We start from the raw sequence: 21012 nt of genomic DNA, 5'->3' as shown, positions 1-21012 counted from the left end.
CCACTACAGTCCCCACCCCGCGCCCCCCCCCCACCCCTACCACCCTAGGGATGTTTTATAAAGACAGATGTTTTTCTAAAATGAAATAAAGTTCCCACTGATTTCATTCATTGACTCAGCCTAGCCTCTCCGTGATGATTCAACATGGTAAATAAAACATGAGGCTAAATGATGAAGCACTCAGTAAATAAACCAGCACAGGTGAGGATTAAGGTGCTGCTCTACTGAGTCCCCCATCTGAGGTGTGTAGAGTGGGTGGAGGGGTCACTGAGAATGGGGCGGTGGGGTGGCAGGGAGGGTGGGAGTAAACCCATGCCCCTGCCATCTTTAGCACTCCCTTGATTTCAGATACAGGGGCATCAGTGACCATAGAAACATGGAAAAATAGGAGCAGGAGTCGGCCATTCAGCCCTTCGAGCCTGCTCCACCATTCAATATGATCATGGCTGATCCTCTATCTCAATACCATATTCCCGCTCTCTCCCCATACCCCTTGATGCCTTTTGTGTCTAGAAATCTATCTATCTCCTTCTTAAATATATTCAGTGACTTGGCCTCCACAGCCTTCTGTGGTAGAGAATTCCACAGGTTCACCACCCTCTGAGTGAAGAAATTTCTCCTCATCTCAGTCCTAAATGTCCTACCCCGTATCCTGAGACTGTGACCCCTCATTCTAGACCCCCAGCTAGGGGAAACATCCTCCCTGCATCCAGTCTGTATAGCCCTGTCAGAATTTTATACATTTCAATGAGATCCCCTTTCATTCTTCTAAACTCTAGTGAATACAGGCCGAGTCTACTCAATCTCTCATCATACGGCAGTCCTGCCATCCCAGGAATCAGTCTGGTGAACCTTCACTGCACTCACTCTATGGCAAGTATATCCTTTCTTAGGTAAGGAGACCAAAACTGCACACAGTACTCCAGGTGTGGTCTCACCAAGGCCCTGTACAACTGTAGTAAGACATCCTTGCTCCTGTACTCAAATCCTCTTGCAATGAAGGCCAACATACCATTTGCCTTCCTAACTGCTTGCTGCACCTGCATGTTAGCTTTCAGTGACTGGTGTGCAAGGACACCCAGGTCCCTCTATACATCAACATTTCCCAATCTATCACCATTTAAATAATACTCTGCCTTTCTGTTTTTCCTACCGAGATGGATAACTTCACATTTATTCATGTCATACTGCATCTGCCATATATTTGCCCACTCACTCAACTTGTCTAAATCATCTTGAAGCCTCTTTACATCCTCCTCACAACTCACAATCCCACGTAGTTTCATGTCATCAGCAAACTTGGAAATATTACATTTGGTTCCCTCATCCAAATCATTGATATATATTGTGCATAGCTGGGGCCCAAGCACTGATCTCTGCAGTACCCCACTAGTCACTGCCTGCCACCCAGAAAAAGACCCATTTATTCCTACTCTCTGTTTCCTGTCTGTTAACCAATTTTCAATCCATGCCAGTATATTACCCCCAATCCCATGTGCTTTAATTTTGCACACTAACCTCTTACGTGGGACTTTATCAAAGGCCTTCTGAAAATCCAAATACACCACATCCACTTGTTCTCCCTTATCTATTCTACCAGTTACATCCTCAAAAACCACACCGCATGCCCCCCGCCCCCCTCCCAGCCACAGCCACCTGGTTCAAAACAGGGAATAGAAAGTAAAGATAGGAAACTTAAGGAGGTTGTAAGTGGTCAGGGGGAAGGGTTTCTGGGGGCCTTTTGAAGACAGGAAGGAAGTAACTAGAGGGAGAAATTTTCAGGAGAGAGGTTTGGGAAGGGCTGTTCCAGTGCTCTTGCCTCATTGGTGGATAAATCCTCAAATCAGAATGCAGAGATCTGTGTATCTGCAACTTGGGATTTCTGCATTCAGTTCTCAGTCAAATAAAGAGTTCGGGCATCACAGTTTGCCTCAGTGCCCTCTGGACTAAGGAAAGGGAGAAGAACCTGCTGATCATCCAGTGTCCATTAATGGAGGATATATGTGAGTGTATGTGTGTGTGTGCATAAGAACATAAGAAATAGGAGCAGGAATAGGCCACTCGGCCCTTCGAGCCCGCTCCGCCATTCAATGAGATCATGGCTGATCTTCTGCCTCAACTCCATTCACCGGCCCTATCGCCATATCCCTTGATGCCCTTACTAGTCAGAAATCTATCGACTTCTGTTTTGAATATACCCAATGACTGAGCCTCCACAGCCCTCTGGGGTAGAGAATTCCAAAGATTCACCACCCTCTGTGTGAAGAAATTTCTTCTCATCTCAGTCCTGAATGGCCTACCCTTTATCCTGAGGCTGTGGCCCCTGGTTCTAGACTCCCCAGCCAAGGGAAACATTCTCCCAGCATCCACCCTGTCAAGCCCTGTAATAATTTTGTGTGCTTCAATGAGATCCCCTCTCATTCTTCTGAATTCAAGAGAATACAGGCCTAGTTTACTCAATCTCTTCTCATACGACAGTCCCACCATCCCAGGAATCAATCTCGTGAACCTTCGTTGCACTCCCTCTATGGCAAGTATATCCTTCCTTAGGTAAGGAGCCCAAAATTGTACACAGTACTCCAGGTGTGGTCTCACCAAGGCCCTATATAATTGGAGTAAGACTTCTTTACTCCTGTACTCAAATCCTCTTCTAATGAAGGCCAGAATACCATTTGCCTTCCTAATGGTTTGCTGCACCTGCACATTCACTTTCAGTGACTCATGTACAAGGACACCCAGGCCCCTTTGAGCATCTGCATTCCCCAATCTTTCACCATTTAGGAAATACTCTGACTTTCTGTTTTTTCTACAAAAGTGGATAACTTCACATTTATCCACATTATATTCCATCTGACATGTTCTCGCCCACTCACTGAGCCTGTTGAGATCCCCTTGAAGCCTCTTCACATCCTCTTCACAACTGACACTGCCACCTAGCTTTGTATCATCAGCAAATTTGGAAATGTTACATTTAGTCCCCTCATCCAAATCATTGATATAGATTGTGAATAGCTGGGGCCCAAGCACCGATACTTGCGGTACCCCACTAGTCCCAGCCTGCCATCCTGAAAAAGTCCCGTTTATCCCGACTCTTTGTTTTCTGTCTGTTAACCAATTCTTAATCCATGCTAGTATATTACCCCCAATTCCATGTGCCCTAATTTTGTTCACCAACCTCTTGTGTGGGACCTTATCGAGGCCTTCTGAAAATCCAAATACACCACACCTACTGTTTCCCTTTGTCGACTCCACTAGTTACATCCTCAAAGAATTCCAATAGGTTTGTTAAACAGGATTTGCCTTTCATAAATCCATGTTGACTCTGCCCAATCTTACTATTAGTTTCTAAGTGCCCAGTTATTGCATCCTTTATAATAGATTCCAGCATTTTCCCAACTACTGATGTGAGGCTAATAGGTCTGTAGTTCCCCGTTTTCTCTCTCCCTCCTTTCTTAAATAGCGGGGTTACATTTGCTATCCTCCAATCTGCAGGAACCGTTCCAGAATCTATAGAATTTTGGAAGATGACAACCAATGCGTCCACTATTCCAATGGCCACCTCTTTCAAAACCCTAGGATGAAGGTTATCCAGTCCTTGAGATTTATCGACTTTTAGTCCCATTAATTTTGCTAGTACTGTTTTTTTACTAATAATAATTTCCTTAAGTTCCTCATTCTTGCCACACCCTTGGTTTTCTCATATTTCTGGGAGGTTTTTTGTGTCTTCCTCCGTGAAGACAGAAACAAAGTATTTATTTAATTTCTCTGCCATTTCCTCATTCCCCATTATAAATTCTCCCATCTCTGATTGTAAAGGACTTACATTTACCTTTGCCAGTCTTCATGTGTGTGAGTGAATGTGTGTGTACGTATGAGTGTGTGTGAGTGTGCATGAGCATGTGAGTGTGTGTGTGAATGTGATTGTGTGTGTGTGCACGAGTGTGTGCATGTGTGAATGTGTGTGTGCACAAGTGTGTGTGTGTGCATGAGTGTGTGAGTGTGAATGTGTGTGTGTACGAGTGTGTGTGAGTGTGAATGTGAATGTGGGTGTGTGTGTGTGAATGTGAGTGTGAGTGTGAGTGTGTGTGTGTGTGTGGGTGTGAGTGTGTGTGTGTGCCTGAGTGTGTGTGCATGTGTGTGAGTGTGTGTGTGTGTGAGTGTGTGTGTGTGCCTGACTGTGTGTGAGTGTGTGTGTGTGCATGAGTGTGTGCAAGTGTGTGTGCGTGAGTGTGTGCGAGTGTGTGTGCGTGAGTGTGTGTGAGTGTGTGTGTGTGCGTGAGTGTGTGTGAGAGTGTGCGTGAGTGTGTGTGTGTGAGTGTGTGTGTGTGTGTGTGAGTGTGTGTGAGAGAGTGTGTGCGTGAGTGTGAGTGTGTGTGAGTGTGTGTGTGTGTGTGAGTGTGTGTGTGAGAGTGTGTGCATGAGTGTGAGTGTGTGTGAGCATGAGTGTATGTGTGAGTGTGTGTGTGAGAGTGTGTGCGTGAGTGTGTATGTGTGTGAGAGAGTGTGTGCGTGAGAGTGTGTGTGTGTGTGTGTGAGAGCATGTGTGAGAGTGTGTGCATGAGTGTGTGTATGAGTGTGTGTGAGAGAGTGTGTGCGTGAGTGTGAGAGTGTGTGAGAGTGTGTGAAAGTGTGTGTGAGAGTGTGTGCGTGAGTGTGTGTGTGTGAGTGTGAGAGAGTGTGTGCGTGAGTGTGTGTGTGTGAGTGTGTGAGAGTGTGTGCGTGAGTGTGAGAGTATGTGAAAGTGTGTGTGAGAGTGCGTGCGTGAGTGTGTGTGTGTGTGAATGTGTGTGAGAGTGTGTGTGTGAGTGTGAGTGTGTGTGAAAGTGTGTGTGTGTGTGTGTGTGAAAGTGTGTGTGAGAGTTTGTGCATGAGTGTGCGTGTGAGTGTGTGTGTGAGTGCGTGTGAGAGTGTGTGCGTGATTGTGTGCGTGTGTGTGAGTGTGTGTGCGTGTGTGTGTGAGAGTGTGCGTGTGTGTGTGTGTGAGAGTGTGTGCGTGAATGTGTGCGTGTGTGTGAGAGTGCGTGTGTGTGAGTGTGTGAGAGTGTGCGTGTGTGTGCGTGTGTGTGTGAGAGTGTGTGCGTGAGTGTGTGCGTGTGTGTGAGAGTGTATGTGTGTATGTGAGTGCGCATGTGTGAGGTGAATGAATGTGTGTGAGTGAATGTGTGTACGTGTCCATGTGTGCGTGTGTGTATTGGTCTGTGTGCGAGTGGTGTGTGTGTGAGAACTTTTGGATGATGTCTGGAATAGGCTTACTTGTGATCCCTCCACGGTTGAATATCCTGCCCCACCCCCCCCCCCCCACATGATAAAATGGGTGAGGGACTGGCAGGCAGCACCCTGGGACAGAACTTCCAAATGAGGCGATGTACAGGAGAAGAGGGAGCAAAAGGGAGGGGGGGAAATTGCAAAGTCCCAGGATTCTATTCCTGCAGCTACTCACAGTATCGGCTCAATCACCTTTACAATAATCATCATGGCTAATTCAGCAGCCACGGCAACACTAATCTTTCTCATGCTGCGGCCTCGTGGGGGGAGGTGTCAGATGCCCCCTTTAGTATCACTCAGCAATTTAACAACCTTTCACTTCAGTTGTACAAGGCATTGCAGTCACAGAAATCCACTAAGTCTGACTGCATCACTCAAGACACATTCTACCACACAACCAGTGAGAGGCAGTGTCTCCTTCTCAGCAAATAAAAGCAGATCATGCGGGAAAACAAACAAACAGGTCGATGCACTTTGCTGAACTGCATCAATGAGATCGGTCCCCAACCACAGAACAGAAACAGCAATGGAGAGCTAATGGTGCTGTCAGAATGCCAGCACTGATCGCCAGGTTTGGTAGCACGAGCAACAGATCAGGACTCCCCCAGGGCGATATCAAAGGGTCCTCCCAGTGCCCAGGCCAACATTCCTCCCTCAACTCACACCATCAAAACAGATTGAATTGGCATTGCATCCTGTGGGATCTCACTGTGCACAAATTGGCATACGCCGCATTTGTCTACACAACGGCAGTGACTTCACTGCGAAGGTAATTCATTGGCTGTGAAGCACTTTGGGATGTCCTGAGACTCGATATAAACATGACAGCTCACTTTCTGTACTGCCTGATATAGACAGGCACTGCGGCTGCCCATCTCGGGAGCCTAGCCAGGGTAGCAGAGGCATAACCGGGGCAGTAAGTGACCCCGTGCCGTTTACAGGCTGCTACCGCCTCGGTTATCCCGGGTGGAGGGAGTTAAAATCAGTCCTCTTCTGTTTAAACCTTGCCTTGATGGGCAACGCCTCTCACTCTCTCCACCGGAACAGCATGACCATGTGTGAGAATAGATCAGAATTACTGGCTGTGACCGTGTCGCACACATGTGGGCATCACTGGCAAGACCGGCATTTATTGCCCATCCCTAATTGCCCCCGAGAAGGTGGTGGTGAGCCGCCTCCTTGAACCGCCGCAGTCCGTGTGGCGAAGGTGCTCCCACAGTGCTGTTAGGGAGGGAGTTCCAGGATTTTGACCCAGCGACGATGAAGGATCGGCCGATATATTTCCAAGTCAGGATGGTGTATGTGACTTGGAGGGGAACTTGGAGGTGGTGGTGTTCCCGTGCGCCTGCTGCCCTTGTCCTTCCAGGTGGTGGAGGTCGCGGGTTTGGGAGGTGCTGCCGAATGTTGATTAAAGAGAATGAGGGTGACCCACTGAGAGTTACGGCTGACACTCACAGTGAGAAGTAGAGAGAGTGCAGTCACGGCGAGGGTTAGCAGCAAGCCTGTGGCTGGAGGGCGGACGTTGCTGGTTAATTGAGGTGGTGGTGAGCCACCTTCTTGAACCGCTGCAGTCCGTGTGGTGAAGGTGCTCCCACAGTGCTGTTAGGGAGGGAGTTCCAGGATTTTGACCCAGCGACGATGAAGGATCGGCCGATATATTTCCCAGTAGGGATGGTGTGTGACTCGGAGGGGAGCTTGGAGGCGGTGGTGTTCCCATGCTGCCCTCGTCCTTCTGAATGGAAACATCCCATCCCCACACTAAAATGGTAGCCATGGCAACATGAGGTGGGGCATTTCCTTGATGATTATTTAACTGGCAGATCACCCATTGCGAAAAGGCCAAGTGCTACATTAAGATTATGACAGAACCATTATTCTACATTGTCCACCGTGTATTATTGTGCAGCACTGTGGGGTGTGGCCTTTAAAGCCACGAGGTGATACTGCTGTAATTCAACACCTCCTCAGGTTAGTTCCTGTTGGTGGGAAAATTTCTTTGAAACTAGCAGTAAAAAGACTTGATTTTCTTTCTCTTTTTTAACACGACGCAATTTTGGGACCAGTGGAAAATGTTGCTAATAATATCCCAGCGGTGACAACCCTCCTTCAAGATTTGCTCATATTTGTTAAATAATTCTCCCTTGAACTCATTTATCACATAAATTGTCTGAGCTTCAATAGTCACTTGACTCGAGTTGCAATGTTGGGCGGCTGAGAGTCTGTCAGCCTTTCATGTGTAACTGAGGCAATTGGAGCTGGTCGCAGTGATCGATTGCTGATTGTCTCCTGGGCCGATAGGTTTCTCCACCTTAGATCTACCCAAGCACTAGAGTAGTGTCGACATCAAGTCAAAACTCCCTGTACGCTCGCTTGGGCCCATTCCCAATACATCAAATATGACAGTGACAGTGGATCACAGCCACAACTTTTATGAGTTCATAAATCATTTGGACAACTTTAATTTAACTGAATCGACATCACTGTGAAAACTATCAATGAGCCCCATGGCTACAAAGTTTCAAAAGGGGAATTGGATAAATACTTGATAAGGAAAAAAATTGCGCAGCTATAGGGGAAAGAGCAGGGGGGAGTGGGACTAATTGGAGAGCTCTTTCAAAGAGCCGGCACAGGCACCTTCCTGTGCTGAAAGATTCTACGGTTCCAAGCCTCACGCTAGAGACTTGAGCACATAATCCAGGGCGACACTCCCAGTGCAGTACTGAGAAAGTGCCGCACTGTGGGAGGGGCAGTACTGAGGGAGCGCCGCACTGTCGGAGGGGCAGCACTGAGGGAGTGCTGCACTGTTGGAGGGGCAGTACTGAGGGAGTGCTGCACTGTCGGAGGGGCAGTACTGAGGGAGCGCCGCACTGTCGGAGGGGCAGTACTGAGGGAGCGCCGCACTGTCGGAGGGGCAGTACTGAGGGAGCACCGCACTGTCGGAGGGGCAGTATTAAGGGAGCGCTGCACTGTTGGAGGGGCAGTACTGAGGGAGTGCTGCACTGTCGGACGGGCAGTACTGAGGGAGCGCCGCACTGTCGGAAGGGCAGTACTGAGGGAGCGCCACACTGTGGGAGGGGCAGTACTGAGGGAGCGCTGCACTGTGGGAGGGGCAGTACTGAGGGAGCGCCACACTGTGGGAGGGGCAGTACTGAGGGAGCGCTGCACTGTCGGAGGGGCAGTATTGAGGGAGCGCCACACTGTGGGAGGGGCAGTACTGAGGGAGCGCTGCACTGTCGGAGGGGCAGTACTGAGGGAACGCTGCACTGTCGGAGGGGCAGTACTGAGGGAGTGCTGCACTGTCGGGGGTGCCAGCTTTCGGATGAAACGTTAAACAGAGTCTGCCCTCTCAGGTGGACGTAAAAGATTCCAGGGCACTATTTTGAAGAAGAGCAGGGGAATTTTCCCCTGTGTCCTGGGGCCAATATTTATCCCTCAACCAACATCACTAGATTATGTATCTCCTTGCTATTTGTGGGACCTTGCTGTGCACAAATTGGCTGCCGCATTTCCTACATTACAAAAAGATACAACTGAATCTGCTTTCACCTGCCTTTCGGGCAGTGTGTTCTAGATCGTAGCAACTCGGCAATACAAAGTCCAGGAGCACTGACGCTCTTTCACAGGGAGTAACGATTGAGTAACCTTATCAATGCAATATGGGACATGTGGTAAACCACGTTCACTATCGTATCACTGTTAGTAGTTAGCACTGTTCACCACTGTTCGTTATAACTGTATCACTGACCACTATTGTATCACGGTACGAGGTCGCCTCTTGCCACACTGCTATACCTGGGATGACCACTGCCGACTCCGCCTTGGCTCCACCCACCAGGCCAGGTATAAAGGTGAGCGACTGGCTGGTATTCCTCCTGCTTGGATCGGATCACCCACGAGAGTGGGCTCTGTTATTTAGTCAATAAAAACCTTTAGTCACCTTCGTAACTCTTCGCCTTTTATTGGAGGAATTGATAGGTATATCAATTTTATTGACTAAATTTAATGATGTCCGACAACGAGTCACAACCGGCGGAGGAGCCACCAGCGCAGCTCCCAGGAGCACAGCCACACCAGCCAGCTTGGCTGCGAGCCCTCAGACCGCCGTACCTGGACTTGAACCCACGAGCAGCAAACTCAGCCGCAGACTTTAAACACTGGCTGGTCTGCTTCGAATCATACCTGAGAGAATCCAGCGTCCCTCAGGCATCCAAACTAAGTGTCCTGCAGGCACAACTGAGCCCGAGAGTATACACTCTCATCGAGGACATGACTACCTACGAGACCGCCATCAACCTGCTGAAACAGAAGTACCGGACCCCGGTAAACTACATGTACGCTAGGCACCTCCTAAGATCACGGCCGCAACAGCCAGGAGAATCAGTAGCCGAATTCTCACAGGCGCTATATGCACTCGCCAGGAACTGTGACTTTAAATCGGTGTCGGCAGCCGAAAATACTGAAGATAATATCCGCGACGCATTCCTGAAAGGCCTACGGTCCGAGTACTCACGGCAAAGACTGCTGGAAGCTAAAGACCTCAGCATGGAAAAAGCTGAAGCCCTCGCTATCTCCCTGGAAGTGGCCCACCAAGATCAGGAAGCATTCACCAGGTACTGCTCGCGACCCTGGGACTCGGGCCCGACCCCTACCACAGCACCCTTCCCAGCGCCGCCCCCGGGACCTACCTCTGCGTCGGCGTCCCGGACCCGACCGGCCCCGCCACCCCCGGCACCGGCCCCGACATCGGGCATCCGCGATCGGGCCGCCGGCTGTTTTTTTTGTGGCCAGGAGAAGCACCCGAGGTCGCGCTGCCCAGCCAAGAACTCCATATGCAAAACCTGCCTGAAGAAAGGCCACTTCTCCAAGGCCTGCAGGAGCGGATCCTCAGAGGCCAGCAGTGCCGCATGCGAACTATGGGGGCGGCCATCTTCGTTTAGGGCAACTGAGGCCAGCATCCCCACACATGAGTCATGGGGGCGGCCATCTTTGTTTAGGGCAACTGAGGCTAGCATCCCCACACATGAGTCATGGGGGCGGCCATCTTTGATTAAGGCAACCAACCCCAATAGTGCCTCATGTGAGCTACGGGGCAGCCATCTTCTCCGTCATTTTGCCCTACCTCGTGGGAGACGCCATTTTACTCACCATGCCTGACCGCCTCGCCCGCAGATGACAACGACTCGCTCAGCTACACACTAGCTTCCGTCACCCTGGACCAAGCCCGCCCGCACCATCTGTCCAAGTCAATGATGGACATCAAAGTGAACGGCCACGCCACGACCTGCCTGTTTGACAGCGGAAGCACGGAGAGCTTCATCCACCCAGACACGGTGAGCCACTACTCCCTCTCTGTCCTACCAACGCACAGCCGAATCTCGATGGCATCGAGGTCCCACGCCACGGACATCAGCGGCTACTGTGTCGTGACCCTGTCGGTTAAGGGCACGGAGTATAAAAACTTTAAACTCCTCGTCCTCCCCCATCTCTGCGCTGCCGTCCTACTAGGGCTGGACTTCCAATCCCACCTCCAAAGCGTAACCCTAGCATACGGTGGACCCCTCCCCCCCACTCACAGTCAACAACCAGCAAACGTTAAACCACCCACCGCGTAACACCTGCAGCCTCTCCACCCTCAAGGTCCCGCCACCCTCTCTGTTTGCTAACCTTACCCCTGACTGCAAACCCGTCGCTACCAAGAGCAGGCGGTATAGCGCCGGGGACAGAGCCTTCATTAGCTCTGAGGTGCGGCGCCTCCTGAAAGAGGGCATTATCGAGGGGAGCAGCAGCCCCTGGCATGCCCAGGTCGTAGTCGTAAAGACCGGCGATAAAAACCGCCTGGTCATCGACTACAGCCAGACCATAAACAGATATACCCAGCTGGACGCATACCCCCTCCCCCGCATATCTGACATGGTCAATCAGATTGCACAGTATAAAGTATTCTCGACCATCGACCTGAAGTCGGCCTACCACCAACTCCCTATCCACCCTGAGGACCGCCAGTATACCGCCTTCGAGGCGAATGGGCGCCTATACCACTTCCTTAGGGTCCCCTTTGGTGTCACTAATGGGGTCTCGGTCTTCCAAAGGGAGATGGACCAGATGGTTGACCAGAACGAACTGCAGGCTACATTCCCCTACCTAGATAACGTCACTATCTGCGGCCGCGACCGGCAGGAACATGACGCGAATCTGGAGAAATTCCTCCGTACGGCCCAACGGCTGAACCTCACCTACAATAAGGAGAAATGCGTGTTTAACACCACGCGCCTTGCCATCCTCGGCTGCGTAGTGGAGAACGGAATCATCAGCCCCGACCCAGAAAGAATGCGCCCCCTCATGGAGCTACCCCTCCCCCACTGCCCTAAAGCACTTAGGAGAACCCTGGGGCTTTTCGCCTACTATGCCCAATGGGTACCCAATTACGCGGACAAAGCCAGACCCCTCCTGAAAGCCACTTCCTTCCCCCTCACAGAGGAGGCGTGCGCGGCCTTCTCCCTCATTAAGGGAGACATAGCCAAGGCCACGATGCACGCAGTGGACGAGTCCATCCCCTTCCAGGTGGAGAGCTACGCATCCGACTTCGCCTTAGCCGCCACCCTAAACCAGGAGGGGAGGCCAGTGGCCTTCTTCTCAAGGACCCTACAGGGCCCCGAGATCCGACATTCGTCGGTCGAGAAAGAGGCCCAGGCGATCGTGGAGGCAGTACGGCGCTGGAGGCACTACCTGGCAGGCAAACGATTTACCCTCCTCACCGACCAGCGTTCGGTGGCTTTCATGTTTAATAACAAGCTGAAGGGCAAAATCAAGAATGACAAGATTTTGAGATGGAGAATCGAGCTCTCCACCTACGATTATGAGATCTTGTACCGGCCAGGCAAGCTGAACGAATCCCCTGATGCCCTTTCACGAATGACATGCACCAGCGCGCATATCGATAGGCTTCAGACCCTCCACGACCAGCTCTGCCACCCCGGAGTCACCAGACTCTACCATTTCATTAAGGCCCGCAACCTGACCTACTCCATCGAGGAGGTCAGGACCATGACCAGGAACTGCCAGACCTGTGCGGAGTGCAAACTGCACTTCTATAGGCCGGACCGAGCAAGCCTGATCAAGGCCACCCGCCCCTTTGAGCGCCTGAGCATCGACTTTAAGGGGCCCCTCCCGTCCTCTGACCGTAATGTGTACTTCCTCAACATCGTTGATGAGTACTCCCGTTTCCCCTTTGCCTTCCCCTGCCCCGACATGACCAGTAGCACGGTCATTAAGTGCCTGAATGCCCTCTTCGCCTTGTTCGGGTTCCCGAACTATATACACAGCGACCGGGGCTCCTCCTTCATGAGCGAGGAACTCCGGCAATTCCTCCTAGAGAGAGCTTTTGCAGCAAGCAGGACCACCAGCTACAACCCCAGAGGTAACGGTCAGGTGGAAAGAGAGAACGCGACGGTATGGAAGGCCGTCCTCTTAGCCTTAAAGTCTAAGGGCCTCCCAACCTCCCGCTGGCAAGAAGTCCTCCCGACAGCGCTGCACTCCATCCGGTCATTACTTTGCACGGCCACTAACACCACCCCCCATGAACGAATGTTCGTTTTCCCCAGGAAGTCGACTACGGGAACCACTCTACCAACCTGGCTGACCGCCCCGGGGCCGGTCTGGCTGCGGAAACACGTGAGGGCCCATAAAACGGACCCCCTGGTCGAGAGGGTGAACCTCCTGCACGCCAACCCCCAGTACGCCTACGTGGCGTACCCAGACGGGCGGGAGGACACTGTCTCCCTACGAGACCTCGCACCCTCAGCCGATCCGGAAACACCGCCACCACCCCCCCCAACCCCAGCCCAGGTAGACGGCATGCCGGAACCCCACGAGCCCTCGCCGACCACGCAAACACCAGCATCAACACCGGATAAGGCACCAGCACCGGATAAGGCAACACCACCGCTGCGGCGATCGGAGAGGCTTACGAAGCCTCTGGACAGACTGACCTACCAGAATTGGTAGTACACTTCACCCCGCCGGACTTAATTCTAAACAAGGGGTGAATGTGGTAAACCACGTTCACTATCGTATCACTGTTAGTAGTTAGCACTGTTCACCACTGTTCGTTATAACTGTATCACTGACCACTATTGTATCACGGTACGAGGTCGCCTCTTGCCACACTGCTATACCTGGGATGACCACTGCCGACTCCGCCTTGGCTCCACCCACCAGGCCAGGTATAAAGGTGAGCGACTGGCTGGTATTCCTCCTGCTTGGATCGGATCACCCACGAGAGTGGGCTCTGTTATTTAGTCAATAAAAACCTTTAGTCACCTTCGTAACTCTTCGCCTTTTATTGGAGGAATTGATAGGTATATCAGGACATAAAGCAGATTAAAAGCTGAAGTGATAGGCGAGGACAGAGATACATGGAAGACTATCAGCCCTGTCAGACAAGCTATTAGGGTCTGATAGAGGAGCTTACATTGTGACTGAGATCAGGGAGGCGGGCAATGCATGAAATAACACCTCATGCTTACTTATTGAGGTTACAATGGATGATTGAAGAGACTTCAGGATTTCAACTACAACATAGAAGGAAGAGCTCATTAAAGCACAGGAGGCGAAATGACTTACTCATCTTGAAGACCCTTATTTCAGATTAAAGAAAGACTTGCCTTTCTACAGCCCCTTTCACAACCTCAGGACATCCCAAAGCGCTTTATAGACAATGAGGTATTTTTGAAGTGTAGCCACTGTTGTAAAGTAGGAAACAGGGCAGAAAATTTGCACACAGTAAGCTCCCACACACTGTAGTCAGATAAATGACCAGATCATCTGTTTTAGTGATGTTGATTGAGGGATAAATATTGGCCAGGACTCCGGGGAGAACTCCCCCTGCTCTTCTTTGAAGCCCTGGGATATTTTACGTCCCCATCATCGAAAACACAGCATCAGTTTCCAATGTACGTTGACGACACCCTCACTACCTCTTCTCTCGACCCCTCCATGGTCTCTAAATTATCCGACTGCTTGTCCGACATCCAGTACTGGATGAGCAGAAATTTTCTCGAGTTAAATATTGGGAAGACCGAAGCCATTGTTTTCGGTCCCCACCACAAACTCCGTTCCCCTAGCCACCGACTCCATCCCTCTCCCTGGCAACTGTCTGAGGCTGAACCACACTGTTCGCAATCTTAGTGTCGTATTTGACCCTGAAATGAGCTTCTGACCACACATCTGCGGCATAACTAAGACCGCCTATTTCCACCTCCATAACATCGCCCGTGTCCGCCCCAGCCTCAGCTCATCCGCTGCTGAAACCCTCATCCAAGCCTTTGTTACCTCTAGACGCGACTATTCCAACACACTCCTGGCCGGCCTCCCACATTCCACCCTAAGTAAACTCGAGGTCATCCAAAACTCAGCTGCCCATATCCTAACTCGCACCGAGTCACGTTCGCCCATCACCCCCTGTGCTCGCTGACATCATTGGCTCCTGGTTAAGCAGCACCCCGATTTCAAACTTCTCATCCTTGTTTTCAAATTCCTCCATGGCCTCGCCCCTCCCTATCTCTGTAACCTCCACCAGCCCCACAACCTCCCCGAGATTCTGCGTTCTTTTAATTCTGGCCTCTTGAGCAGCCCTGATTATAATCACTCAACCATTGACGGCCGTGCCTTCAGCTGCCTGGGCCCTGGAATTCCCTTCCTAAACCTCTCCGCCTCTCTCTCCTCATTTAAGACGCTCCTTAAAACTGACCTCTTTGACCAAGCTTTTGGTCACCTGCCCTAATTTCTCCTTAGGTGGCTCGGTGTCATATTTTTTGTCTTAAAATACTCCTGTGATGTGCCTTTGGACATTTTACTACGTTAAAGGTGCTATATAAATGCAAGTTGTTGTTGTTGAGAGGGCAGTCGGGGCCTCGGTTTATTGTCTCATCCAAAAGATGTGCAGCAGTGCAGCGCTCCCTCAGCACTGCACTGGAGTGTCAGCCTGGATTATGTGCTCAAGTTTCACTGGAGTGGGATTCGAACCCACGACCTTCTGGCTCCAAGGCGAGAGAGTGCGACCCACTGAGCCACGGCTGACAGCCAAAAGCATGTAAAGAAGCCGCTGTACAAGCTGCTCCGGCCTGACTGTTCTCCGCCTGCCTCTCTCGATGGGTTTCGATCTGGCTGGCTGCCAGTGATGAGACAGCTGGTCAGTAGTTAGGGAATCGGGTCAACCAATAGGTGCTTCCTGACCCAGCGCAGGGTCAGTCACCTCCGCATGCACCCATCGTACAGCACAGAACAGAGGCCCCTGTGAGCCCCATTGCTTTCTCTCTCTCTGTGTGACTGCAGTCGGTAAAGGACCTTTGGAAAGTGTGTGAAGGCTGCAGCTCAAGGGGGGAGAGCGGGATATCAGTGAATCCTCCACCCCGCCCCCGGCACGTGTATTCCAGAGCTTGCCCCACACTCACATTTCAGCTCGACGGACAGAAACTACTGAATAAAGAGAATCAATTCCGCCTCGCAAAACTAGAAACCAATTCCTTCAACCGTACAACAACAACCTGTATTTATATAGCGCCTTTAACATAGTAAAACATCCCACGGCGCTTCACAGGATTATTATAAGACAAAAAAATTGACATCGAGCCACATAAGGAGATATTAAGGCAGGTGACCAAAAGCTTGGTAACAGAGGTCGGTTTTAAGGAGCGTCTTAAAGGAGGAGAGAGAGGCGGAGAGGTTTAGGGAGGGAATTCCAGAGCTCGGGGCCCAGGCAGCTGAAGGCACAGCCGCCAATGGTGGAGCGATTATAATCAGGGGATGCGCAAGAGGCCAGAATTGGAGGAGCGCAGATATCGCGGGGGGGCTGTGGGGCTGGAGGAGATTACAGAGATAGGGAGGGGCGAGGAGGCCATGGAGGGATTTGAAAACAAGGATGAGAATTTTCTGGTATATTCTGTTTGCTGATGTTCGAAAAAGCATTGGTGTGAGTACAAAATATTTTCCCTGCCTTATGGTCACCACTTTTTTCCACTAACATTGGCAAATAAGGGGAAAATATTGGCCTCTTGTCTCATGACATTATTGTAACTATTGTGGGTCGGAGCTCCTCTGAATTTTCCTCTTGCTCCTCCTGAGATGCAAATGCAGCATCTTACCCGTTCTTCACTGTGTATAGATCAGGACTTTGATATGTTACACTCGGTCCCTTCCTCCAAATCGTTAATATAGATTGTAAAGAGTTGGGGTCCCAGCACAGGCCCCTGCGGAACACTACTAGTTACTGATTGCCAGCCCGAGAACGAACCATTTATCCCAACTCTTTGTTTTCTGTTAGATAGCCAATCTTCCACCCATGCCAGTATATTACCCCCAATCCTGTGATTTTTTATCTTGATCAGTAATCTTTTGTGTGGAACCTTGTCAAATGCCTTTTGGAAGTCCAAATACACTACATCCACTGGTTCCCCTTTATCCACCCTGTATGTTACATCCTCAAAGAATTCGAGCAAATTTGTCAAACATGACTTCCCCTTCGTAAAACCATGCTGACTCTGTCCTATTAAATTATGTTTATCCAAATGCTCTGTTACTGTTTCCTTAATAATGGACTCCAACATTTTGCCAACCACAGATGTTAGGTTAACTGGTCTATAGTTTCCAGCTTTTTGTCTACTTCCCTTCTTAAATAAGGGTGTTACGTTAGCAGTTTTCCAATCTGCTGGGACCTTTCCTGATTCCAGGGAGTTCTGGAAAATAATCACCAATGCATCCACAATCCCTACCGCCACTTCTCTCAAGAGAACAGGCTGGGGCTCTTTTCTCTAGAAAAGAGAAGGCTGAGGGGTGACCTGATCGATAAGATTATGAAGGGGTTTGATAGGGTAGACGTAGAGAAGATGTTTCCACTTGTGGGCGAGACCAGAACTAGGGGCCATCAATATAAGATAGTCACTAATAAATCCAATCGGGAATTCAGGAGAAACTTCTTTACCCAGAGAGTGGTGAGAATGTGGAACTCGCTCCCACAGGGAGTGGTTGAGGCGAATAGTATCGATGTATTTAAGGGGAAGCTGGATAAACACATGAAGGAGAAAGGAATATGTTGATGGGGTGAGATGAAGAGGGGTGGGAGGAGGCTGATGTGGAGCAGAAACACCGGCATGGACCAGGTGGGCCGAATGGCCTGTTTCTGTGCTGTACATTCTCTGTAATCCCAAGCAGCACTGAGGTGGCGGAGGCTTCAGTCAGCGACGGCCACACTCGATCCCCACTCACTCATATCCTGTAGGTGTGACCGGCAAAAAACAAATATTAAAAAGGGCAGCTATGGATTTTCCGCCCTGCCAGATTGCTGCAGCTAATCTGAACATTTAATTATCACAGAGGCTGGTTGAAGGTGGATAACTGGTTTAACCCCGGATATGAAGTGTTTGCAATAAGCACAGAACTTGTGAGAATTTTTGCAACGAAAAATTAGTGCCTGGGCCCTAAGCACTGGAATTCCCTCCCTAAACCTCTCCGCCTCTCTCTCTCGCCAAGGCTTCTTCGGCAGCACCTCCCAAACCCGCGACCTCTTCCATCGAGAAGGACAAGGGCAGCAGGCGCATGGGGACACCACCACCTCCAAGTTCCCCTCCAAGTCACACACCATCCTGACTTGGAAATATATCGGCCGTTCCTTCATCGTCGCTGGGTCAAAATCCTGGAACTCCCTCCCTAACAGCACTGTGGGAGCACCTTCACCACACGGACTGCAGCGGTTCAAGAAGCAGCTCGCCGCCACCTTCTCGAGGGCAACTAGGGATGGGCAATAAATGCTGGCCTTGCCAGCACATTTTAATAATGAGACAGTTGCTAGTCTCTCTGGGTTTAGCAGGAATTTCCCAGATTCAGGAGAAGAGGAGGTTCAAAGTGAAAGAGAAAATTTCTGCATGAGCTTGCGATTGTTTATAAGACAAACAGGCAGTGCAAGTTTACAAAATGTGGATGTGTTTCTCGTATCGCTGCAGATCCTGGGCATTTAGTTTGCAAAGGGAACAGAAAGAGGAAGCTGCACCTGATTCGCAGAGGAGTTACTGTCCCAAAGAGGAAGTCCTGCTCATATATCCCAGGTTGTGTTATGAAGCACAGCTGTGTAAAAGATGTTCTGAGTGTGAGATCCGATGGATTTCAGACGTCAGCAAATTGAGGCTTTGTCAACTCAGAGTGTTTGCGGTTTTCATTCTCAGGAAGTGTGCATCGCTGGCAAGCCCAGCACTTATTGCTCATCCCAAGTCACCCTCGAGAAGGTGGTGGTGAGCTGCCTTCTTGAACCGCTGCAGTCCGTGTGGTGAGGGTACTCCCACAGTGCTGTTAGGGAGGGAGTTCCAGGGTTTTGACCCAGCGATGGTGATATATGACCAAGTCATTTGACTTAGGGAGCGCCGCACTGTCGGAGGGGCAGTACTGAGGGAGTGCCGCACTGTCGGAGGGGCGGTACTGAGGGAGGGCTGCACTGTCGGAGGGGCAGTACTGAGGGAGCGCCGCACTGTCGGAGGGACAGTACTGAGGGAGCGCCGCACTGTCGGAGGGGCAGTACTGAAGGAGCGCTGCACTGTCGGAGGGGCAGTACTGAGGGAGCGCTGCACTGTCGGAGGGGCAGTACTGAGGGAGCGCCGCACTGTCGGAGGGGCAGTACTGAGGGAGCACCGCACTGTCGGTGGGGCAGTACTGAGGGAGCGCCGCACTGTCGGAGGGGCAGTACTGAGGGAGCACCGCACTGTCGGAGGGGCAGTACTGAGGGAGCACCGCACTGTCGGAGGGGCAGTACTGAGGGAGTGCCGCACTTTTGGAGGGGAAGTACTGAGGGAGCGCCGCACTGTCGGAGGGGCAGTACTGAGGGAGTGCTGCACTGTCGGTGGGGCAGTACTGAGGGAGCGCCGCACTCTCGGAGGGGCAGTACTGAGGGAGCTCCGCACTGTCAGAGGGGCGGTACTGAGGGAGCACCGCACTGTCAGAGTGGCAGTACTGAGGGAGCGCAGCACTGTTGGAGGGGCAGTACTGAGGGAGCACCGCACTGTCGGAGGGTCAGTACTGAGGGAGTGCCGCACTGTTGGAGGGGCAGTACTGAGGGAGCGCCGCACTGTCGGAGGGGCAGTACTGAGGGAGCGCCGCACTGTCGGAGGGGCAGTACTGAGGGAGCGCTGCACTGTCGGAGGGGCAGTACTGAGGGAGCGCCGCACTGTCGGAGGGGCAGTACTGAGGGAGTGCCGCACTGTTGGAGGGGCAGTACTGAGGGAGCGCCGCACTGTCGGAGGGGCAGTACTGAGGGAGCACCGCACTGTCGGAGGGGCAGTACTGAGGGAGCACCGCACTGTCAGAGGGGCAGTACTGAGGGAGTGCCGCACTTTTGGAGGGGCAGTACTGAGGGAGCGCCGCACTGTCGGAGGGGCAGTACTGAGGGAGTGCTGCACTGTCGGTGGGGCAGTACTGAGGGAGCGCCGCACTCTCGGAGGGGCAGTACTGAGGGAGCTCCGCACTGTCGGAGGGGCGGTACTGAGGGAGCACCGCACTGTCAGAGGGGCAGTACTGAGGGAGCGCAGCACTGTCGGAGGGGCAGTACTGAGGGAGCGCCGCACTGTTGGAGGGGCAGTACTGAGGGAGCACCGCACTGTCGGAGGGGCAGTACTGAGGGAGCACCGCACTGTCGGAGGGGCAGTACTGAGGGAGTGCCGCACTGGCGGACAGGCAGTACTGAGGAAGCACTGCACTGTCGGAGGGGCGGTACTGAGGGAGCGGCGCACTGTCGGAGGGGCAGTACTGAGGGAGTGCCGCCCTGTCAGAGGGGCAGTACTGAGGGAGCGCCGCACTGTCGGAGTGGCAGTACTGAGGGAGCGCCGCACTGTTGGAGGGGCAGTACTGAGGGAGTACTGCACTGTCGGAGGGGCAGTACTGAGGGAGTGCCACACTGTCGGAGGGTCAGTACTGAGGGAGTGCTGCACTGTCAGAGGGGCAGTACTGAGGGAGCACTGCACTGTCGGAGGGGCAGTACTGAGGGAGCGCCGCACTGTCGGAGGGGCAGTACTGAGGGAGTGCTGCACTGTCGGAGGTGCCGTCTTTCAGATGTGACATTAAACCGAGGCCCCGTCTGCTCTCTCAGGTGGATGTAAAAGATCCAATGGCACTATTTTGAAGAAGAGCAGGGGAGTTCTCCCGGGTGTCCTGGCCAACATTCCTTCCTCAACCAATACCACCAAAAATTGAGTAACTGGTCATTCATGCTAGTGGGACCTTGCTGTGCACGAATCAGCGGTGGCACCTGTCTGCATAAGGAGAGTGATTACGTTTCAAAAGTAACTGGTGGAGTTTTGGGGCCTCCTGTGGACACGAGAAGCCGCTCGCTTAATGCCATTCCCTGCTGTTTTCCAGTTCTGACGAAGGGTCATCGACCTGAAACGTTGACCCTGTTTCTCTCTTCACAGATGCTGCCTGACCTGCTGAGTATCTCCAGCATTTTCTGTTTTTATTGCAAGCTTTTCATTTCCTTCTCATCTTTGCTATGGTGATAAACTTCTCTAAATCCAACACACCAGCATGAAACTAGGTTCTGTAGAGAACAACTTCCTCACACAAGTGGAGGCGCGGCGCGCCGGGGGGCAGTTTCAGTTAGACTGAAGACATTCTCGGCAAAGCATCGCGGTGGATCTCCAAAAAAACATCAGGGGGAAGAAATGTTTTCCACAAACTAAATCAAAGGGTAAAACTTTCAAACTCCAATCATTG

This window comes from Somniosus microcephalus, chromosome 28 (assembly GCF_052327205.1).
Source record: "Somniosus microcephalus isolate GS21.2 chromosome 28, FLI_Smic_1.0, whole genome shotgun sequence".
Taxonomy (NCBI): domain Eukaryota; kingdom Metazoa; phylum Chordata; class Chondrichthyes; order Squaliformes; family Somniosidae; genus Somniosus; species Somniosus microcephalus.
The sequence above is the reverse complement of the archived record's forward strand: the minus strand, read 5'-3'. Positions refer to the sequence as shown.